Source organism: Lagenorhynchus albirostris, chromosome 11, assembly GCF_949774975.1.
Source record: "Lagenorhynchus albirostris chromosome 11, mLagAlb1.1, whole genome shotgun sequence".
Classification (NCBI taxonomy): Eukaryota; Metazoa; Chordata; class Mammalia; order Artiodactyla; family Delphinidae; genus Lagenorhynchus; species Lagenorhynchus albirostris.
In genome coordinates this window covers 23,125,641-23,144,395 of record NC_083105.1, presented here as the reverse complement: position 1 = coordinate 23,144,395, position 18,755 = coordinate 23,125,641, and the positions used below count along the sequence as shown (strand labels likewise).

Here is an 18,755-nt window from a genome sequence, read left to right as displayed (position 1 = left end):
CTCACAGGCCCAGCTGCTCCGCGGCATGTGGGATCCTCCTAGACCGGGGCACGAACCCGTGTCCCCTGCATCGGCAGGCAGACTCTCAACCACCGCGCCACCAGGGAAGCCCAAGAGGACTGGCCTTTTAATTAAAGCATCTGGGTATTAACAGGCAGCAATAGTTCAGCAGACCCAGGTTCTATTCCTATTCTATTCTATGCTAGTTCAAAACTGTTTTGAACTTCAGCAGTTCAAGGGCGAAGGAAAGAATTGAGCGTAAATCTCTTGAAATCATTTGGCTTGTCAACCATAAGTTGTTAATTACATAACATATTTTAGAGACTGAAATTCTGGCTTCAAATACAAAAGAGTGAAAAGTGTTTCAATAGATTAAAAAAAGAATTGGAATGCAATGCATGAGCCTTGATGGTTCTCAAAAAACAAGCAAAAAAACAATAAAAGACATTTTGGAGAAGATGAGGGATATCTGAATATGAACTGAGTATCAGATGATGTTACGAAATTTGTTCATTTTTTTGGTGTGATAATGATATTGTAGTTATGTAAGAGATTATCCTTATTTTTATGTGATATATGCTAAAATATTAGGGGCCAAAGTGTCCTGATTTCCATAATTTGCTTCAGATGGTACAGAAAATTATATACCATATATTTTTTCATACACATATACACATTCATAAACACAAAAATATTTAAATATATGTATACTTATGCATATAAATACACATATAAATATGGATAGACATGGAAAATACAGTTAAATAATATTGTTGAATGTGGGTATATGAGAGTTTATTGTATTTTCTTTCAATTTTTCTTTAAATCAAACTTTTCATAATAAATTTAGAGAAGAATGTAAGCATTCTATAGAGGACATGTCATCTTCTTGGCTTTAGGAAGAGAAAGAACTCAATGAAATTGTAAATCAAAGGTTAAATATAATTTAAACACAACAATGTTATTATACTTATAGTTCAGTGTATACTGAACTATACACTTAAAAATGGTTAAGATAGGGGCTTCCCTGGTGGCGTAACGGTTGAGAGTCCGCCTGCCGATGCGGGGTACACGGGTTCGTGCCCCGGTCCGGGAAGATCCCACATGCCGCGGAGCGGCTGGGCCCGTGAACCATAGCCGCTGAGTCTGCGCGTCCGGAGCCTGTGCTCTGCAATGGGAGAGGCCACAACAGTGAGAGGCCCGTGTACCGCAAAAAAAAAAAAAAAAAAAGGTTAAGATGGTAAAGCTTCTGTGCATTTTACCGCAATTTTTTTCGTTTTAGGAGAAAGGGGAAGGACCTAGAGAAAAAGCTAAATCAATATAAAAGGAAAATAGGAAATCTTCAAAGCCAGGCTAGAACACCAAAAAGTAAGAAAGGACAAATATTCCAACCTGTCTATAAACATTATACCAGAAAATGAGAAGATGATACTAAGAGAGGATATCTGGAGTGCAAAGAAACCTTACAGAGGAGGGGCCAAGGTATGGGAGAGAAGCTTGGAGTGAATTGTGTCCCCACCAAAATTCATATATTGGAGTCCTCACCGCCAGTACCTCAGAATGTGACCTTATTTGGAGGTAGGGTCCTTGCAGGTGTAATTTGTTAAATTAAGATGTGGTCACACTGGAGTAGGGTGGACACTTTATTCAATATGACCACTATCGCATTTGGACACAAGACACAAACACACTTAGGGAGAAGATGATGTGAAGAGACACAAGGAGAAGACGGCCATCTGCAAGCCAAACAGAGAGACCTGGAGTGGATCCTTCCTTCACGGACCTCAAAAGGAACCAGCCTTGCCGACACCTTGATCACAGACTCTGGCCTCCAGAATTGAGACAATACATTTCTGTTGTTTTAAGTCACCCAGTTTGTAGTATGTACTTTTGTTACAGCAGCCATAACAAAACAGTACACCCCTCAAAGGAAGCCCAGGTCAGAAAACTGCTCAGAAGCACCCCACTAAAGCTGTTAAAAGTCAATCAGGAATTGGGGAACCATCCTGAAAACAAGGAATGCTACACAAGGTCATTACAGACTATGTGGACAGATTGGAGAGGGAAGACTGAAGCTGTCAGGGCAGAGATCTTAAAACCTTATTAAGTAAGTTTGGCAAGATGAAACAGCTATTTTAAGAAGAGACACATAGCACAAGGAACTCCACTCAATACTCTGTAATGACTTATATGGGAATAGAATCTAAAAAAGAGTGGATATATGTATATGCATAACTGATGCACTTTGCTGTACACCTGAAACTAACACAACATTGTAAATCAACTATGCTTCAATAAAAATTAATTTTAAAACAACAGACACAGGTATTACTTATGTCCTGAGGAAACAGGCCCGGGAATTTTAGAAAGTAAGGACTTTAAGATGCAAAGAGAGAGAGAGAGAGAGATGGTAAGGGCAAGACAATAATATATTGAATCCAGGCCTAACCACGTGCTAGTCTGATGGGAGAATATCTCCTAGGTAGAATTACTCATTTTAGGAAGTTGAAGGCAGACAAGATGCATGTCAACAATTAATGCTTTAGGCAAAGCCAGAACTCCTGGATTTCACCTCTCTCATTATGAGGAAAAGTCACAGTAGAAATATCTAATAAGAGTATGTTAGGTGGGCTTCCCTGGTGGTGCAGTGGTTGAGAGTCTGCCTGCCGATGCAGGGGACGTGGGTTCGTGCCCCGGTCCGGGAAGATCCCACATGCCATGGAGCGGCTAGGCCCGTGAGCCATGGCCGCTGAGCCTGCGCGTCTGGAGCCTGTGCTCTGCAACGGGAGAGGCCACAGCAGTGAGAGGCCCGCGTAACGCCAAAAAAAAAAAAAAAAAAAAGCAGCAAGGGAAAAGCAACAAATAATATACAAGGGAATCCCCATAAGATTAGCAGCTGATTTTTCAGCAGAAACTCTGCAAGCCATAGGGAGTGGCAGGACATATTTAAAGTGATGAAAGGGAAAAACCTACAACCAAGATTACTCTACTCAGCAAGGATCTGATTCAGATTTGATGGAGAAATTAAAACCTTTACAGATAAGAAAAAGTTAAGAGAATTCAGCACTACCAAACCAGCTCTACAGCAAATGCTAAAGGAACTCCTCTAGGCAGGAAACACAAGAGAAGGAAAAGACCTACAAGAACAAACCCAAAACAGGTAAGAAAATGGTAATAGGAACATACATATCAATAATTACCTTAAATGTAAATGGATTAAATACATCAGCCAAAAGACACAGACTGGCTGAATGGATACAAAGACAAGACCTGCACATATGCTGTCTAAAAGAGACCCACTTCACTTCAGACCTAGGGACACATACAGACTGAAAGTGAGGCGATAGAAAAAAGATATTCCATGCAAATGGAAATCAAAAGAAAGCTGGAGTAGCAATTCTCCTATCAGACAACACAGACTTTATCACAAGAGACAAAGAAGAGAGAGAAAGAGACAAGACACAAAGAAGGACACTACATAACAATCAAGGGATTGATCCAAGAAGATATAGCAATTGTAGATCTCTATGCACCCAACCTAGGAGCACCTCAATACATAAGGCAAATGCTAACAGCCATAAAAGGGGAAATCAACAGTAACACAGTAATAGCAAGGGACTTTAACACCCTACTTTCACCAAAGGACAGATCATCAAAAATGAAAATAAATATGGAAACACATGCTTTAAATGACACATTAAGCAACATGGACTTGATATTTGTAGGACATTCCATCCAAAAACAACAGAATACACTTTCTTCTCAAGTGCTCATGGAACATTCTCCAGGATAGACCATATCTTGGGTCACAAATCAAGCCTTGGTAAATTTAAGAAAATTGAAATCATATCAAGTATGTTTTCCGACCCCAACGCTATGAGACTAGATATCAATTACAGGAAAAAAAAAAACTGTAAAAGATACAAATACATGGAAGCTAAACAATATACCACTCAATAACCAAGAGATCACTGTAAGAAACCAAAGAGGAAATCAAAAAATACCTAGAAACAAATGACAATGAAAACACGATGACGCAAAACCTAAGGGATGCAGCAAAAGCAGTTCTAAGAGGGAAGTTTAGAGCAATACAATCCTACCTCAAGAAACAAGAAAAATCTCAAATAAACAACTTAAACTTACACCTAAAGCAATTAGAGAAAGAAGAACAAAGAAAACCCAAAGTTAGCAGAGGGAAAGAAATCATAAAGATCAGATCAGAAATAAAAGAAAAACAAATGAAGGAAACAATAGCAAAGATCAATAAAACTCAAAGCTGGTTCCTTGAGAAGATACACAAAATTGGTAAACCATTAGCCAGACTCATCAAGAAAAAAAGAGAGAAGACTCAAATCAACAGAATTAGAAATGAAAAAGGAGAAGTAATAACAGACACTGAAGAAATACAAAGAATCATGAGAGATAACTACAAGGAACCATATGCCAATAGAATGGACAACCTGGAAGAAATAGACAAATTCTTAGAAAAGCACAACCTTCTGAGACTGAATGAGGAAGAAATAGAAAATATAAACAGACCAATCACAAGCACTGAAATTGAAACTGTGATTAAAAATCTTCCAACAGGAATTTCCTGGTGGCGCAGTGGCTGAGAGTCTGCCTGACGATGCAGGGGACACAGGTTCGTGCCCCAGTCCGGGAAGGTCCCACATGCCGTGGAGCGGCTGGGCCCATGAGCCATGGCCGCTGAGCCTGCACGTCCGGAGCCTGTGCTCCGCAACAGGAGAGGCCACAACAGTGAGAGGCCCACATACCGCCAAAAAAAAAAAAAAAAAAAAAAAAAAAAACTTCCAACAAACAAAAGCCCAGGACCAGATGGCTTCACAGGTGAATTCTATCAAACATTTACAGAACAGCTAACACCTATCCTTCTCAAACTCTTCCAAAATATAGCAGAGGGAGGAACACTCCCAAACTCATTCTATAAGGCCACCATCACCCTGATACCAAAACCAGACAAAGATGTCACCAAAAAACTACAGGCCAATATCTCTGACAAACACAGATGCAAAAATCCTCAACAAAATACTAGCAAACAGAATCCAACAGCACATTAAAAGGATCATACACCATGATCAAGTGGGATTTATCCCAGGAATGCAAAGATTCTTCAATATATGCAAATCAATCAATGTGATAAACCATATTAAAAAATTGAAGGATTAAAAAAACCATATGATAATCTCAATAGATACAGAAAAAGCTTTTGACAAAATTCAACACCCATTTATGATAAAAACTCTCTAGAAAGTAGGCATAGAGGGAACCTACCTCAACATAATAAAGGCCATATATGACAAACCCACAGCCAACATCATTGTCAATGGTGAAAAACTGAAACATTTCCTCTGAGATCAGGAACAGGACAGGGCTGCACACTCTCACCCCTATTATTCAACATAGTTTTGGAAGTTTCAGCCACGGCAATCAGAGAAGAAAAAGAAATAAAAGGAATCCAAATTGGAAAGGAAGAAATAAAGCTGTCACTGTCTGCAGATGCCATGATACTATGCATAGAGAAGCCTAAGGATGCTACCAGAGGACTGCTAGAGCTAATCAATGAATTTGGTAGAGTAGCAGGATACAAAATTAATACACAGAGATCTCTTGCATTCCTATACACTAATGAAAAATCTGAAAGAGAAATTAAGGAAACATTCTCATTTACCACTGCAACAAAAAGAATAAAATACCTAGGAATAAACCTACCTAAGGAGACAAAAGACCTGTATGCAGAAAACTATAAGACGCTGATGATAGAAATTAAAGATGATACAAACAGATGGAGATATACACTACATTCTTGGTTTGGAAGAATCAACATTGTGAAAATGACTATACTACCCAAAGCAATCTACAGATTCAATGCAATCCCTATCAACCTACCAATGGCATTTTTCACAGAACTAGAACAAAAATTTTCACAATTTGTATGGAAACACAAAAGAGCCCGAATAGCCAAAGCAATCTTGAGAAAGAAAAACGGAGCTGGAAGAATCAGGCTCCCTGACTTGAGACTATACTACAAAACTACAGTAATCAAGACAGTATGGTACTGGCACAAAAACATAAATATCGATCAATGGAACAGGATAGAAAGCCCAGAGATAAACCCACACACATATGGTTACCTTATCTTTGATAAAGGAGGCAAGAATACACAATGGAGAAAAGACAGCCTCTTCAATAAGTGGTACTGGGAAAACTGGACAGCTACATGTAAAAGAATGAAATTAGAACACTTCCGAATGCCATACACAAAAATAAACTCCAAATTGATTAAAGACCTAAATGTAAGGGCAGACACTATAAAACTCTTAGAGGAAAACATAGGCAGAACATTCTATGACACAAATCACAGCAAGATCCTTTTTGACCCACCTCCTAAAGAAACGGAAATAATAACAAAAATAAGCAAATAGGACCTAATGAAACTTAAAAGCTTTTGCACAGCAAAAGAAACCACAAACAAAACAAAAAGACAGTCCTCAGCATGGGAGAAAATATTTGCAAATGAAGCAACTGACAATGGGTTAATCTCCAAAGTATACAAGCAGCTCATGCAGCTCAATACCAAAAAAACGAACAACCCAATCCCAAAATGGGCAAAAGACCTAAACAGACATTTCTCCAAAGAAGATATACAGATTGCCAGCAAACACATGAAATGATGTTCAACATCACTAATCATTAGAGAAATGCAAATCAAAACTACAATGAGGTATCACCTCACACTGGTCAGAATGGCCATCATCAAAAAATCTACAAACAATAAATTCTGGAGAGGGTGTGCTGAAGAAAAGGGAACCCTCTTGCACTGTTGGTGGGAATGTAAATTGATACAGCCACTATGGAGAACAGTATGGAGGTTCCTTAAAAAACTAAAAATAGAACTACCATATGACCCTGGAAACCCACTACTATACCTTGAGAAAACCATAATTCAAAAAGAGTCATGTACCACAATGTTCCTTGCAGCTCTATTTACGATAGCCAGGACATGGAAGCAACCTAAGTGTCCATCGACAGATGAATGGATAAAGAAGAAGTGGCACATATATACAATGGAATATTACTCAGACATAAAAAGAAACGAAATTGAGTTATTTGTAGTGAGGTGGATAGACCTACAGTCTGTCATACAGAGTGAAGAAAGTCAGAAAGAGAAAAACAAATACTGTATGCTAACACGTATATATGGAATCTAAAAAAAATAGTTCTGATGAACCTAGTGGCAGGACAAGAATAAAGACGCAGACGTAGAGAATGGACTTGAGGACACAGTGGGGGGAGGGGAAGCTGGGACAAAGTGAGAGAGTAGCATTGACATATATACAGTAGCAAATGTAAAATAGCTAGTGGGAAGCAGCTGCATAGCACAGGGAGGTCAGCTCGGTGCTTTGCAACCACTTGGAGGGGTGGGATAAGGAGGGTGGGAGGGAGACCCAAGAGGGAGGGGATATGGGGATATACGTATGCATATAGCTGATTCACTTTGTTATACAGCAGAAACTAACACACAAATTATACTCCAATAAAGATGTTTAAAAAAAAAGAAAAAAAATGGAGCAATAAAAAAATCTTTAAAAAAAAAGCAAGCAAGAAAGAAATAGAATGGAGACTTATTTTCAATCAAGAGTGCAGATAATCTAATTCATGTTCCTCTTCTGTCCCATTTCAGAGCCTTCTGGTAGCAAAATATACACCGCCTACCTGTTGTCACAGGAGGATACTCAGAGGAGCTGTGGTTGGTATTAGGAGTGTGGTTTCAAGAAATAAGGAGGAGAAAAAACAAAAAAAACAAGAACTTACATTGCTAGCATCAGAAGATAGGGGAAAAAAAAAAAGGAGGAGAAATTGACCATCTCCTCTACCAAGGGAAATCATCACACGGGGCATGGACAACCCTAAGAATTAATAAAGAGCAAAAAGCTGGGGACTATCAGGGAAGGGCATTACTACCTTGGGTGAGCTGTCCTAAAGTCAAGGCTTAGAAAAACAACATCGGGATACGTGGTTGTTACCGCAAACGCAGGCTGCAATCCCCAGTTGAACTTCACCCATAATAAAGCTGTTTTTTAAAAAATCTCCATCTAAATACTGCATCTACTTCTCGAATGGTTTGAAAGATGGAAGAGGAAAAGATGTGATTAAAACCAGAACAGACACACTTAGAAAACCTTCAAGCAGAACACGTCTTTCAAATATAATCTTAGAACCTGAAAATATAAAGCGAATAAAATTGGAATTATTTTAGTAAAAGGAGAGAAAAGGAAGTTAGGAAGCCCATCCACTCAGCATGCCCCTCACCTCCTGCAGAGCCTCTGAGTGCTCTTTGGAGCATAGCTTGAATATCACTGCCTTAAAGAATTAGAATCACTGGCCATTTAATGCATATGGTGAACTGGCCATTTTTAAGGACCTATAGGTTGACCAAGGACCTATGAGCTGCTCTGGTTCAAAACCCTGAGCACAGCAGATCAGATTAATTGTCTCAGGAATCTGGGGAGAACACACACACAAGGAAATAAGGCTGTTAAATGTAGGTGACCCTGAAAGGGTACTAAGAAGGGTCATGAACTTGAAAAGAACCATAAAGCGTAAGTAAAATGAAGAAGCAAAAGCTGTAAGAGGAAAAACCTAACCCAGCAGTTAAGTCAAAAGGAAGCAAGACGTGCAGAAAGTGAGTCCCATTAATAGTGAAGCATTAGAGTAGAAATCTACCAACAGTTGTAGCTGAGGTCCGTTCACTGTAGCTGAGGTCCGTTCACTGGGCATTTGGGGATTCCTTCCTCGCCCGGCACATAGTAGGCACTCAAGAAATAGATACTTTGAGAATTGAAAACAAAGGTCATTTGAGTCTTGTCCCATTCTCCAGTCCCTGCTCTTCTTGGAGCCTTGGTGTTTGCTTTCCCCAGGTTCCCACGTGCGTCCTCCTCACAACATGCTCCTCACTGCTTGGCAGCTTGAATGAGAATTTCTTCACACCAAAGCAAGAGTGTGACTGAAGCAGGGACATACCGCATTTAGGGTACTTTCAAAAAAATGAGGAATAGAGAACGGAACTTCTGGAAATATAGAACTAGAGCTCGGGACAGAGGCCAAGGCAAATGTTGATTTGAAGGTCATGCCCATAAAAGCTCTACAAAGCAGACACACAGAGAAAAGAGCTAAGCATAGTCCTGAGGAAATCCTTCACTTAGGGGAGAAGAGACAAAGGAAGCAAAGGAGACAGAAGCCGTACTTTCGGAAGGCCCCAGCCTGTTTTTTGCATCAGGCTCATGTATAATCCTTTGCACTGACCGCTCAAACAGGGCTGCTTTTATCTTATACAAAGCACTGTATAGTGGAATACCTCTTTCCCTGGCTTCAAATTTTCATGTAGAGGGACCGTCGCAAGACTAACAGTCCTGGCTTCTTGCCCTCCTCCTTACTCCCCAGGAGAGTAGGAATGACTTACCTAACTGATGAACAGGTAATAGGAACAGCTATAAAACAGGCTCAGTGGGGCAGACTCTGAGTAAATGCACTTGGGAATGACATATGAGTGACCCATTAGGCTCTGAGCTGTGTTCTGTAGTCTCAGCTCTGCAATAATCAACCTAAGAGGATCTTTTGAATCCATGTGCCAATCTGTCAACTGGTTCTAAAATTTGGGCAGGGCAAAGAAAGGCATTTTATTTTAGTTTTCAGTCTGTTGCAGACTCGTTACTCAGAAGCAGACTCTGAGACAGAGGTCAGCATGCAGGAAGTTGGTTGGGGAATGAGGGAAAAAAGCGGAAATACAGGACAAGAGGTTAGGCTGTGATGTCTCAGAGGGCTGCCAGATTTAGCCAATAAACATGCAGGGTGCCCAGTTAAATTCAAATTTCAGAGAAACAGCAAAAAGAATTTTAGCAGCAATATGTTCCATGCAATACTGGGGACATACTGATTCTAAAAATTTATTTGTTGTTTATGTAAAATTCAAATTTACCTAGACAGCCTGTATTTATTTTATCTGGCAACCCTAAAGCCTCAGCCACCCGGCATGGAGCTTTGGAGCTAGGAGAGCCCTTTCAACCTGCCGTGAGTTGGGCAAGGGTGCTGGGATGTTACAGCTCCACACAGGTTAGTCATTGGAGGCAGCTGCTCCCGGGAATAGGGTAGAAGCTTGAGCAAAGTGGTTCTCTTCAGCCACAGGCAATTCCTGGAAAGGACTGGCAGCTAGAGAATGTCAGCCAACTATGATCCCAACAGCAAGGGGGATAAGTCCTTCAGTCCTGGAGGGGGGATCTAGGTGGTACAAAACAGCTTCCACGCCCTACATCTCTCCCCAACAAAAAACCCTCTAACGATGAAACATTATTTATTTAGCCCCTTCTTTGTTTTCAGCAATGTGCTATGTCCCAGAGACACTTCGGCTCTTACTGAAAACTGTCAGCTGATGAAAAGAGAGAAGCCAATCTAAATATATATTTGGCGAATGAATTCTCAATTTTTTATATTGAGATTCTCATATTTACTTTTTTCCTTGGTTTTTTGATATGTGTGGACCCTTTTTCAATTTTTTGTTCAAAAATATTTTTTTGAAGACACATTTAATCCTATTACCATCCCAAATAAAAAATTTACCGTAACTTAGGGAAACAGGATAATTCCTTAATTTGAAAAGGGGTTTCTACCAAAAACCTAAAACAAGTCTTGTTCTTTTCTTTTTTTTATTCGACTCTCTTTTTTAATTTAACTCGTTATCATAGAAATTTTCAAACATACACAAATATAGGGAAAATAGATTAATGAGCTCCCTGTACCTATCACTCATCTTCAACAATTATCAATATTTTGCCAATTTCCAAATATCATTCTGAAAAATAAAATATGAGACCACATCTCCATAAAAGTCAGGAACAATATAATATGATGCCTACTTTTATGGTCAATAATTTTGTCCTAGAGTTACTGGTCAATACAAAAAGATCAGCACAAAAGAAATAAGTTTGAATATTGGCAAAGTAGACAGATACCTAGAAAATCCAAGGCAATCACATACTATCTGTATGGACTAATTAAATTTTTCAGAAACATAAAAACAAGATTAACATATAAAAATCTACAGGGGCTTCCCTGGTGGCGCAGTGGTTGAGAATCCACCTGCCAATGCAGGGTACACGGGTTCAATCCCTGGTCCAGGAAGATCCCACATGCCGCGGAGCAACTAAGCCCGTGTACCACAACTACTGAGCCTGCGCTCTAGAGCCCGTGAGCCACAACTACTGAGCCCACGTGCCACAAGTACTGAAGCCCGTGTGCCTAGAGCTCGTGCTCTGCAACAAGAGAAGCCACTGCAATGAGAAGCCTGCACACTGCAATGAAGACTAGCCCCCGCTCAGCGCAACTAGAGAAAGACCGTGAGCAGTAATGAAGACCCAATGCAGCCAAAAATAAATAAAATAAATTTATAAAATATAATAATAACAAAATAAAAATCTACAGCCTTTCTATAATCAACAAAAACTTATTTGAAAATGTAATAGAGAAAAAACCAAATTCGATTCCAATGAAACCTTGAATTACTTAGGAAAAAACTTAAAAGTATGAAATTTATTGAAGATAACCATATAATTTTAATGAAGGCTGTGAAAGATATTCCTAGATAAAAAGGTTCAAGGTTCAGATATTAATACTCCCCAAGTTAAATAAAAACTGTGATGCAATTTTAGTCAAAATTCCAACAGGATATTTTATAGAGTTGGCAAGTTAGTTTTAAAGTTCATCTATGAGATGTGCCAAAAACGTCAACATTTTTTTTTTAGAAAAATGAACAAGAAACAGGACTTACTTTACCAAGTATCAAAATGTATTATGAAGTCACAATAATTGAAATAATGTGAAAAACATTATTGTGAAAAACAGCCAATGATCTTAGAATGTGATAAATGAGCCACTTAAAATCATACAGGTACTGACAGATTATTTAATAAATGGTGTTGGGACAAGGAGCTATCCATTTGAAAAAAAGGAAAACTAAATGCCTTCCTCACACCATACTTAAAAATAAATTCCACATGTATTTAAGATGTAAATTTTTTTAAGGATAAAAGAAAAACGGGAAAATATATCTATAATCTTGGGAGGAGAAAACTGTCTTGACAAAACATAAAACCCAAAATATATTATGTGTATGGCAGAAGACATAGAGTCGAAAAGCAAGCAAATTATGACAAAATATATTTGCAACTGATATAATACAATTTTATACTTTATTTTACATTGTATACATATGTATCAGTTTATCTGAATTATTTAAATATAGACAAATATATTAAATAGATATATATTCATACAAAGAACCTATCAATCAGTAAAAAACAACCCTATAGTTGAGGTCTATCCCTACGGGGCTTTTCCTGTAGACTCACATTGTTGGAAATGCCTCACAGAGTAACTGTGTGGTTTTGCTTCACTCACAGAACTATTTGTTAGATCTTCGGAAAGAACTACAACATCTGCTAAAAGTATGAAAGACCTAGTAGTTAAATTTTTTTACCTTAGGTATTGGCATATCCCACAGTCTATATTATTCTTGGAGCGAATATGATTTGAACTCAGTTTTAGAGGGTGTCTGAAAACCAGGCAAATCCATCTACTCTGAGCCTATAAGTGGTCCTAAAGTAAATTACATGAAGAAATTAGATGCCCAAGACTCTAGTGGGGAAATGTTTGATGTTATCAATGTGTCCATATTCAAGTGGAGACAAAAGAAGTCCAACTAAAAGAATTATGGGCTAAAAGATAGGACAACTGTGGATTAAGCATAGCTTCTTTTTAAAAGGGCTGTCTTGAAGATAAACCCTGACTCAAACTTTGGAGGAACTAAGGTGACCTTGATGGACAGTGGAGGCGATCACATGTAAAATTCTTTAAATAAAAATGTATTGACTTTAGTTGAGGGATAAATCAAGAGCCTTGGATGAGCATACATATACTACTATATACAAGTAGTAGAAAAAAGAACTACTTGTACTATATACAAGATAGATAACCAACAAGGACCTACTGTATAGTAGCACAGGGAACTCTACTCAATATTCTGTGATAACCTATATGAGAAAAGAATCTAAAAAAGAATAAAAAGGGAATTCCCTGGCAGTCCAGTGGTTAGGACTCTGCGCTTTCACTGCCAAGGAAGGGCATGGGTTCAATTCCTGATTGGGTAACTGAGATCCCACATGCCACGCAGCGTGATCATTAAATAAATAAATAAATAATAAAAAAGAATAAATATATGTAAACGTATTCAATATAACTGAATCACTTTGATGTACACCTGAAACTAACACAACATTGTAAATCAACTATATTCCAATAAAATTAAAATATTTTTAAAAATTTATTGACTTTAAATAATTTGCCTAATGTTATAAATAATATTTTTAAACCCTTTACACTATAAAAAAAATTGACCATCTAATTAAAAATTACCCAACTGGGGCTTCCCTGGTGGCACAGTGGTTGAGAAGCCGCCTCCCAATGCAGGGGACATGGGTTCAAGCCCTGGTCCGGGAAGATCCCACATGCCACAGAGCAACTAAGCCTGTGCACCACTCCTACTGAGCCTGTACTCTAGAGCCCACGAGCCACAACTACTGAGCCCACGTGTCACAACTACTAAAGCCCACACACCTAGAGCCTGTGCTCCGCAACAGGTAAGCCACTGCAGTGAAAAGCCCACGCACCACAACAAAGAGTAGCCCCCGCTTGCCACAACTAGAGAAAGCCCAGGCACAGCAACGAAGCCCCAATGCAGCCAAAAATGAAAATAAAATAAATTAATTTTTTAAAAAAATTACCCAACTGAAAATAGGTAGGGCTTCCCCGGTGGCACAGTGGTTTAGAGTCTGCCTGCCAATGCAGGGGACACAGGTTCGTGCCCTGGTCCGGGAGGATACCACATGCCGTGGAGCAACTGGGCCCATGCACCACAACTACTGAGTTTGTGCTCTAGAGCCCGTGAGTCACAACTACTGAAGCCCACGCACCTGGAGCCCGTGCTCTGCAACAAAAGAAGCCACTGCAATGAGAAGCCTGCACACCGCAATGAAGAGTAGCCCCCGCTCGCCGCAACTAGAGAAATCCCGCGTGTAGCAACGAAGACCCAACGCAGCCATAAATAAATAAATAAATAAGAAAGAAAGAAAATAGGTAAAGAATATAAGCATACAACTTGCAGATGACAAGATACAAATGTTCAAAACCACATATGAAATATTGTTCATATGAATAAACTCAGTTAATAAAATAATGAGATTAAAAAGTTAAGAGTAAGTTAATAAATCAAGTTAATAAGATAATGAGGTGTCAATTTTTTAATATATTTATTTATTTATTTTTGGCTGCATTGGGTCTTTGTTGCTGTGCATGAGCTTTCTCTAGTTGCGGCGAGCAGGGGCTACTCTTCTTTGCAGTGAGCAGGCTTCTCATTGCAGTGGCTTCTCTTGTTGCAAAGCACGGGCTCTAGGCATGCAGGTTTCAGTAGTTGTGGCACGCGGGCTCAGTAGTTGTCGCGCACAGGCTTAGCTGCTCTGCAGCATGTGGGATCTTCCCGGAACAGGGCTCGAACCCGTGTCCCCTGCATTGGCAGGCAGATTGTTAACCACTGCACCACCAGAGAAGTCCCAAGGCATCAATTTTTGACTATCATTCTAAGTCAGAAACTGTAAAGGGCCTGTGATTTTACCCTACCTGCAAGCTAACAAATTAGCTTACCACAGTATAATATACATTCTGACAAAAGAATATAAGGCACCCCCCTAAACAAAATAGATGCTCTGATCAGCAAATACATGTATAAAAGCTGTTTGGTGCTTATGTTCCTACTTTCAAGCAATTGCCATTCTGGTATATGCATCAGTCTCCTAGAAGTTTGGTTAGTGTGAGTCAATCACCACATATATGATCAACTCTGAATATTAACTGATACAGTGATATTCTTGGACCTGCAAGTCTGGGAACAGAGTCAGGACCCATATTGATTACATCAAGGTACTGTCGACCTGCTGGGCAATCAGCCTTTCCCAAAGACGTCTATCTCTCTGATCCTTTGCAGGCCTTCATCAAATCAGAGTATTTTCAGCTGTTGCTCTTTTGCGATCACTTCCAACCTCTCTCATTATCGTAGTCATTTCCAGTTTGTTAGTACTGGTTAAAAAATACCATCCAAACTTGAACACACTACTCCAGACACAATCTGAACAGCACAGAGTATATCATCTGCACTGGACCCTATTCTTGTCTGAATGTGCCCTAAATACGAACTGGCTTTTTCACCAGCTGCTATACTTGTAGAATCTTCTCAAATTCGTATTTAACCCCAACTCCCAAGTCGTTTTCACATGGGAAAGGAAGATAATAAACGTAGATAAGAGCTTGTGCTGTGGAATCAGACTTCCTAAGTTTGAATTCTTGCTCTGCGGTGTGCTGACTAGGTAATGTTGAGAAAGTTACTTCTTGTCTTTAAACCTTAATTTTCTTACCTGTAAAATAGCAGTGCTAACAAGAACATCCACCTCAAAGGTTTATTGTAAGGATTAAGTAATTTACCTCAGGAGAACTACTTGGTACAATGCAGGCTATTTCCCATGCATCCCACATTGCACTGAATACATCTTATTTAATCCTCACAAGAATATTATGATGTACATATTATTGCATCCATTTTACAGATGGGAAATCTGAAGTGCATAGAGTTTAAGTAGCTCGCCTAAGGTCAAAGAGTTGCTAAGTGGCAGAGCCAGGGTTGCAGTAAGTTCTTCCTGACTTCTAGTTCTCTCTCTTGCACCATTTAGATGCATTCTTCCCTTTCCTGTATTTCTACATTTTTTAGGCCTTTACAGAGCATAATAAACAGCTAGGAGTACAAGCTCTTGGGGCAGACTGCCTTGTTTGATAAACTGGAACAAGTTACTTAATCTCTACTTAAATGATCTGGGATAAGTTACTGAACTTCTCCATGCCTCAGTTTCCCTAGCTGTAAAATAAGAATTTTATTTAGCAATACCTAACTCAGAGATTTCAGAGCTGATTAAGTAAGACAGCATTTAACACAGTGTCTATCCACTGGCTAGTACACAATAGACGTTAGCTGTGTTATTCCCTTCCCACTCCAGGTCACCTTGCCAATACCAGCCAAGTCTGCTTAGGAAACCATCCTAGAGTATTTCCAGGGATCCACATCAAATTTACAAAATTTCTCTGAACTCTCTCAAACACATACTTTCCTATATCTATCAGACTATGTCTAGAGTTCTTTTACTCACTTTTATGAAATCCAAGATGATAGGGTTGAAAAGAGGGAGAAATAAAGGCCATCGTAACTCATAATATGCATAATAAGGCCCAGAAATAATAGAAAGTTGGCTTCAGCTATGACTCATCAAGGGCTGTTTGCATCAGTTCCTCCTGCTTTACCACAACTCACTCCTCTTATTGCTCAGCCCTATATATTTATCAACCGCAACTCACATTTGTGGGTACTGATTACAAAATGTTCTTTTGTACATCGGCCCAGCTGCCAGGAGATCCCACCCCCACACTCAGAAAAAATGGGTTCAGATAAGTAAGCTTTCAGTATTTCAAGGCTGAAGGAGAAGGAACTCATAAACCCCACATAAGTTCTGTGAGATATTTATTACTGTCCCCATTTTACGGCTGAGGAAGACGGGGCTTGTCAAGGCCATTATTTGTATTTTACCCAAATCACTGAGTTGATTAGGGGTAGAGATAAGAGTTGACCCAGATCTCCCACAATGCCACTCCAGGCAGAAAGACCCTGTGGGTTGCCAATAGCAATGCTTCCCAAATTGGTCCTCCATCCACGTGGCACCTACAACAGTTTTGCAATACTTTCCTACCTCCTATGGGATTATTTACTTAATTTTTTTTAATCAATGTACTTTTTGCTACCTAAATTAGTTAGAGAATTCCCGTCTAAATAGTAACGACTGTGAAACAACAGGTTTTATACACCACATATATTTTATATAATAAATTTTAAGTGTATTCATTTCCTAGGGCTGCCATAACAAAATACTATAAAACTGGGTAGGTTAAAACAACTGAAATTTATTCTCTCACTAGTCAAGAAGCCAGAAGTTCAAAATAACGGTGTCAATAGCGTTGGTTCCTCCTGGAGGAGAAACTATTCCACACCCCCTCTCCTAGCTTTTTGATGTCCCTTGGCTTGTACAGACATCATTCCAATATCTACCTCAGTATTCACATGAGCTTTTTCTCTCTGTATGTCTCTGTCCAAATCTCCCTCTCCCTTCTCTTATAAAGTCATTGGATTCAAGGCCCACTCTAAGATTATTTCATCTCAAGATCCTTAACTAATTACATCTGCAAAGACCCTGCTACCAAATAAGGTCACATTCTGAGGTCCTGGGTGAAGTTCTGGAATTTTGAGAGGGACACAATTCAACCCACTACAACATGTGAATAACGACTACAATTTTTTTGAAAGTTTATCCACACACCACCAAAAATCATCTCGCATTCTGATAGTGGCTTGCAAATCACGCTAGGGAGACACTGATGTACACAATATTTGGAGGTCCTTGGGCACCTCCCCTAGCTCTAAAAGCAGCAGATTTTATAGTCAAGGTGGTTGCACTTCCTTCACTACATTTGAACCAGTGTATGTTTTGGTAAATCAAGAAGTTAGTCCCCTAGATAGAGCTGATTCTCTGGTTTTGAGATTTCAAGAAATATTATTAATAATATATTGTTTCAAGTGTTATTTCAAGAAGGTAGATGAACACTAGCTTATTGCATGATTCATTATTTTCTGAAATCAGCAGCTGGGCACGTACAGGTCTCTGTGGGATTGTATTTGGGGATTTAATTAAGTCTTCTCTCCACAGAGAAAACCAAAGCCAATTTAAAAGAAGCCATTGGGCAACACTGGACATGGTGAAATTCCATTTTGTGCAGAAAGGCAGGATGCCTGAGAGCATGGTACTCAGGAACCCACAGTAAGCCCAATAACATTCGGAAGCCCTTACTCTTCTAAGTGCACAGACTTCATCCCTCTCTAAAGGTATGCATTGGATAAAGGAAATTAAAGATCTCCGGGAAGACATTTTTACTGATCATTCTTCTTTTTAACTTAGATGCTTTTTTGCTCCAAAATCTTAAAAATTATCATTTATCAAAAACATAAGAGGGCAAACTGTCTTAAATTAAAAATTATCAGATGGTGGAGATCAATTATTGCATGGGCTTAAGGCAAAATATTATAAAAGATGTATAAGAGCAGGGCTTCCCTGGTGGTGCGGTGGTTGAAAGTCCGCCTGCCGTTGCAGGGGACACGGGTTCGTGCCCCAGTCCGGGAAGATCCCACATGCCGCGGAGCGGCTGTGCCCGTGAGCCATGGCCACTGAGCCTGCGCGTCCGGAGCCTGTGCTCCGCAACGGGAGAGGCCACAACAGTGAGAGGCCCACGTTCCGTAAAAAAAAAAAAAAAAGATGTGTAAGAGCAGATGCTGTGCTTGGAAACATCTCAATAAGCACATTTCCACAAACACATATGGTGTAGGAGCTTTCACATACATACTACCTTAGTTTTTATAACTGAGTTAAATAATTCAAGATGGTGTAACCACCATAAAACACTTTAAATAAATTGGGTTGTTGCCGTAACAAATAACCTAAACAAAGAAACAATAACCAAAAAAAGCCACTTAGACAAGGGGA

General features: G+C 39.3%; 1 non-coding gene across 1 annotated transcript; it reads left to right on the top strand.

Annotated features, from left to right (window-relative positions):
- Positions 1 to 12,382: 12,382 nt before the first annotated feature.
- LOC132530111 (small nucleolar RNA SNORA18) lies at positions 12,383 to 12,511 on the top strand. The gene has a single exon (XR_009543669.1). It is a non-coding gene; the product is annotated as a small nucleolar RNA SNORA18 (small nucleolar RNA).
- The last annotated feature ends 6,244 nt before the right edge of the window (positions 12,512 to 18,755 follow it).